Consider the following 6,043-nt stretch of genomic DNA (forward strand, 5'->3'; position numbering starts at 1 on the left):
GGGCATGCAGGAGGCAGCCAATCAATGATTCATCATTGATGTTTCTACCTCTCTCTTCCTCTCCCTTCTTCTCAGAAATCAATTTTAAAAAAATTGTATAGCCCTAACCCGTTTAGCTCAGTGGATAGAGCATCGGCCTGCGGACTCAAGGGTCCCAGGTTCGATTCCGGTCAAGGGCATGTACCTTGTTTGCGGGTACATCCCCAGTGGGGAGTGTGCAGGAGGCAGCTGATCGATGTTTCTCTCTCATTGATGTTTCTAACTCTCTATCCTTCTCCCTTCCTCTCTGTAAAAAAATCAATAAAATATATTTCTAAAAAAAATAGTATAGCTTTGAAACCAGAACTTGAGTCCCAGCTCTACCATTTAAAAATAAATAAATAAAATAAAATAAATAAGAAATATTTTATGAAAGAATTTAGTTAGGGGACTGTTTACTTAGCTTTGGAAACCTAATCATGGAAACCGAGATCATGACTCAAACATATTGCCCACCTTGGCAAGGTATGTATATAAAATTTCAAGGGTGTTTACTAATTTGGAACTTTATAAAGACCACAAAAAGATTTGTTGCTGATGACGTTACTCTTCAGAATTAGAGGTATATTGTACAGAAACATACAACTTGCTTTGTACTGTTTTTTTCCTGAAACAAATGTAAAAATTTCTGACATCATTCACCAGATCTTTCTAATGAGATCTCTTAGGATGATTTTTTTTTCTTCTGTGGGCCTTGGGGCAGGCCCAGCTACAACAAACACGGGAAAATGGGCAAGAGGGCAGGGGGAGGAGAGAGTTAACAGATTTGGTCTTGAACTTGGGGAGTTGGGTGGAAAAGTGATGATCTTTGGGGCTTGGGATGAGGACCAGCAGGAAGAAAGCTGTCTGATGGGGGCCTGGGCAGGCCCAACGGAGGGGCTGGTACCCTTGGGGCTGAGTTGAGCGGGGAAAAAATGAGGCCCCTCCCCTGAGGACAAGGCACTTGGCTTAGACGCCTCCTGCCCCACACCATCCATGGGAGAGAGGGGCCCTCATCCCCGCGCTCCTCTCACTGGCTCAGAGGCTGTTCCAGGTTAAGCCTCTGAAAGAAGCTTTTGCCCAACTCATGTGCTGATCATGATGGCACAGGAGGGGGCGGCCTTGGTGATCCTGGGAGGAAGCCTGCAGAGTCCCCTGGTGCCGGACTCAGCCCGATCCTCCGCCGCGGCAGCCAGGTGGAGTCGTGCACAGGTGACACTCTCACAGCTTCCTCCGCTCCCAGCGCAACCTGGCGTCGAGTCTTCACTGCATCAAAGGATAGAGTCAGGATGGCAGCCACCGTTCCTGAGATGCCACCAGCCACAAAGCTGATGCCCACCGATGTCTGGTCCTTCGGCCTGCGCCCACTCAGCCAGCTCTTTACCAGCTCATAGTTGAACCAATACAGGGCTGAAAGGGGCACATCCCGAAGAGCAGTGGGGCCCCAGCCCAGCCACAGCGAGCGCCAGCCGCCCTGAGCTACGGAGGTTCGGACACAGGCACCCAACCCCCGGTATGACACATGCTGAGCCTGCAGCTTTGTCCGTACCAGCTCTAGGGGGCTTATCACAGTCACGGTGCCCAAGCAGGCAGTGCACCAGCCACCATGGGTGCAGAGAAGTCAGAGGTCAGGGCTCGACCACACAGGAAGGCCTTGAGTTGGTCATAGGCCGTGAAGTAGGTGGCGGTTGCTGGCACAGTCATCACCAGGGTGGCTGGGAGGCCACTCCACAGGGTCCTGGTGCCCTTGTGCCTCACAATCTTCTCAAAGGCAGCCATGGTGCCGGTGAAGCGAGTAGGGTCCTGAAACCAGGTGGCACAGCGGGCACCGTTTGGGCACAGGTACAGGGGTTCCAGGACACCATTGCAGTAGAAGAGGCACTTCCATTTGGTGTAAGAGAGGCTCCAGAGTCTGGAGGGAGGCATCCCATCGCTGGTCACCGAGGGACGCTGAGACTGCAGGCGGACCCTCACCACGTCCAGGGGGGTCATGAAGATGGAGGTGACCACGGCCCGGCTCCTGAGGCCACCATCTGCCGGAGGGGGCTGATGCCCCCTGGGTCCCGATCAGCCATTTGTAGCTTCAGCTCTGGCTTTAGGATGGTACTCGCGCGGTGCGGAGCCCGGGGTCGGGCGGGCCCATGGTGGGTCCGCGACGGTTGCGGGGTCCGCGCGCCTTCGCCTCGCTCCAAGGCCGACGAGGAAGCTCTTAGGATGGTTTTTTAAAAAAAACTTTCTGCTTTCCAAACCTCAAATAAGTAGGGAAAACCCGGCTTTTGTTTGGGAAGAGGGCTTTAATCAGCAGCATCTTAAGTAGCTCTCAACTTGTGTCTGGACCGGTCTAGACCCTAGGTCTCTGTAACAGGCTCCTTTCTCTGCATACCACAATCTCAGGGAATGTTCCCGGTTTGCACTTCTATTGTAATCTGGTTTTTGCTCTCTGTCCACACCTTTGAATCTGGTACCTCAGTCTGTCCTTTTCTCCCCAAGTTCACTATTGCCTGAGTCAGATATTTTGTCTCCCTTTTTTTGGTTCCCCGTACTCCCACATCCAGTTCTGAATCTCTGTCCACTAACCCAAGTCATACTGGATTCTCCACTTACAAGAAAGGTATTTCCTTAGGCTATGGGTTAATGAACAGCATTTTGCATGACTTTTGATAGTGGAAAGCAATGATTCACGTATCATGGTGCTCTGGTCTGGGCAGTTTTTAACTACTGCCTATAGCAATGGATTCTAGCTAATACTGAGAAATGGGTTTTCAAGAACCCTGTATAAGGGTGTCTGAGCCCACAGCAACTGTCTGTCTCGTGTCATGAACAGCAAAACAGCCCTGAGGAGGGTAGTCAGAGAAGCTCTCGGCACACATGGCCTTGCCAGGAACCATATCGATGATGGCAGCATCACCAGATTTCAAAAACTTTGGGCCCTCTTCCAGCTTTTTTCCACAACGACGATCCATCTTCTTCAGCTCAGAAAAGTTGCAAGCAATGTGAGCCGTGTGACAGTCCAGCACAGGAGCCTATCCAGCACTGATTTGGCCTGGATGCATCAGGATAATCACGCGAGCTGTGAAGCCAGCTGTTTCCATTGGTGCAAAGCAGTGGACAAGAAAGCAGCTGGAGCTGGCAATCACCAAGTCTGCCCAGAAAGCTCAGAAGGTTAAGTGAATATTTTCCCCAATACTTGCCAGTCTTAATTGGTGGTAGACGAACGGTCTCAGAACTGTTTGTCTCAATTGGCCATTTAAGTTTAAAAGACTGGTTAATGATGACAATGCATCATAAAAACTTCAGAAGGAAAGGAAAATGTTTTTGTGGACCATTTGGGATTTGTGTGTGGGTGGCAGTTTTTAAGTTATTAGTTTTAAAAATCAGTGCATTTTATGGAAACAACTCTACCAAATATCTATCACTATTTAATGAGAAGGAAAAAAAAAGAGTGTATGAGGAACCACATCCCATCTAGCCAAAGGACTTCCATGTGGTGCTGAACAACATGTCACAAGTTTAAGAGTAGAAGCTGCTCTTTTCCTATTCAGAGACAAAGATTTTCTAGTGTGTCCCAAGGGACAGAACTTTCTCACTCTTTTGCCCTTATAGTCCTTACAGTTGACTTCTTCAAGAAGCAGGGAGTGGCCCTAGCCAGTTTGGCTCAGTGGATAGAGCATTGGCCTGCGGATTGAAGGGTCCCGGGGTTCGATTCTGGTCAAGAGCAGGCTCCTCCCGTCTGGGCCCTGGCTGGGGCATGTGCAGGAGGCAACCAATCAATGTGTTTCTCCCACATTGATATTTCTCTCTGTCTTTCCCTTTCTCTTCCATTGTCTCTAAAAAAAAAATCAACGGAAAAATATCTTTGGGTGAGGATTTAAAAAAATAAATAAGTAAATAATAAAAATCCCAATCATATTTTTTCAAAAAGAAGGAGGGAGTGCATTGTATCTACAAAGACCACTGTGTGCACATCTGACAGGATGCTAATTTATCCTAATCCAGTCCACCTATATGCCTGCTATTGCATTTCATTTGTTTCTCTACTGGTTTGGGCGACACTGTTTAAACTCATCCAAGTCCACATTTACCCATCTACTATCCACTTTCCACAGAATTTACCAAACATGTGAAGAGCATTTACATTCCTCTACTAATGCTTCTGTCTGGTAAGTCTACCTTTCCACCACAAAATTCACATACAATTCCATGTGTACCCTTATTTTATCAAAGCTATCGCTTCTCTTCCTGCCACCTTTCTACATCCTTAGCACTGAGCCCCTGCATATAGACTAGCACAAGAAATTTGCTCCATTATTCTACACACTGATGTTCATACCATCTGGTCTGTCTTCTGTTGAAGACCCTTTGCTTTGTGCCCAGTCGTAGTTTTCCACCAATGCTTTGGAACTTTTATTTTAATCTTTTTTTAAAAATAGATTTTTATTGATTTCAGAGAGGAAGGGAGAGGGAGAGAAAAATAGAAACATCAGTGATGAAAGAGAACCATTGATTGGCTGCCTCCTGCTCACCTCCTACTGGGATCGAGCCTGCAACCTGGGCATCTGCCCTTCACTGGAATCAAACCTGGGACCCTTCAGTCCGCAGGCCGACGCTCTAACCACTGAGCAAAACCAGCTAGGGCTCAATGCCTTGGAACTTGATAGTCAAATTGCTTCTTACTTCTCACATCTGACCTCACCCAGGAATGCAACCCATGGCTCCAAAAGAAAACCTATCTTGATAGATGTTATGCTCTAGTTCAACTGAACTACATATTCCCTTTGCACGTGCTATTTCCTTTGCTCAGAATACCCTTCTTTGTCATTGCTTTCTTGGAGAATATGAGCATAAACAAAGTTTCCCAAATCATTTCCCTCTCAGCTATATTAATCATTACCCACTCTGGGCTATCTCTATACCTTTCAATTATTTCTATTGATTATCATACTATATAGAAATTATTTATGTGCATGCTCCTCCATTGTACTTGTATGTCTTGACATCAGGGCTTTTGTAATTTTTGATCTCTAATTTCTTGCATAGTGCTTAGAACATAATAAGCCCTCATTCACTTATTCATTCTTTAGGCAGGTATTAATTGAGGACCTATTGTTTTTTTACTCTCATGGAGCACAGAGGAAAATGGAGACAACAAAGCTGGGTGTTTTAAAAATCAAATTGCATTGCAACTTGATTCAATTGCCTTTCTTTTCATTTTCTGACCCATTACCACTCTTCAAAATAACTTTGTTGGAGTCTTAACTTGAGTTCTGTGGTTCTTGATTCCTATGTTTGCTTTGACTCTTTAAAAAAAACAACAACAAAAAAAACCAACAAAAAACAAAACCCTTCAGATGGTCAATGGCAGGCATTTCCCTGTGTACCTGAGCATGGTGATGTCTTATTTTATCTCAGTTGATCTTTTTCAGTCAGGAAAAACCTTTCAGGTCAGAATAATTCAGGATGTTTTTTGTTACTTTAAAAAATTTAATTTAAAGAAAATTTAAGACAGGCATGTAGTCATTTTTCCTGTGAATTTTGTTTTCAAGCTTTTTAAAAAGTTGTTCTTGGCAGAGGTGTGGTTTGGTTTGGGGACAAAGGGGCTTCTGGGTTCAATGTGCAGCCACAGCTTCCTCCATGCCTCCCCCGCCTGCAGTTCCACCATCACAATTACCAAGAAGATGGGTCCTGTGAAAATGTCTGATTCCTCTGATGGGAAGGAACCTGGCCAAGTTTAGACTATGATGACAATGCCCAAAATTACTTTATCATAGTTGCTAATCAGCAAGCAAAAGAGGTTGGGCTGAGGGAGACGTGGGGAAGGTTAATTGTATATGGGCATAAGGGACCTTATTAGAGTGATGGAAACAATAACAAACTGACTTATGGTTATGGTTGCACAACTGGCTAATTTACTAAAAAAATCATTGAATTACATGATATGTAAAATGTACATCAATAAAGATATAGTAAAGAGCAAGGTGTACAACAGAGTATTTAAATTACTACCATTTACTTTTTTCTTCTTTTT

The 6,043-nt window shown here is 45.4% G+C and overlaps 1 pseudogene; it reads right to left on the reverse strand.

The window, feature by feature from the left end:
- Positions 1 to 728: 728 nt before the first annotated feature.
- On the reverse strand, positions 729 to 2,218 carry LOC132228332 (probable mitochondrial glutathione transporter SLC25A39; annotated as a pseudogene).
- Between the last annotated feature and the right edge of the window lie 3,825 nt (positions 2,219 to 6,043).

This window comes from Myotis daubentonii, chromosome 2 (assembly GCF_963259705.1).
Source record: "Myotis daubentonii chromosome 2, mMyoDau2.1, whole genome shotgun sequence".
In the NCBI taxonomy this organism is placed as follows: domain Eukaryota; kingdom Metazoa; phylum Chordata; class Mammalia; order Chiroptera; family Vespertilionidae; genus Myotis; species Myotis daubentonii.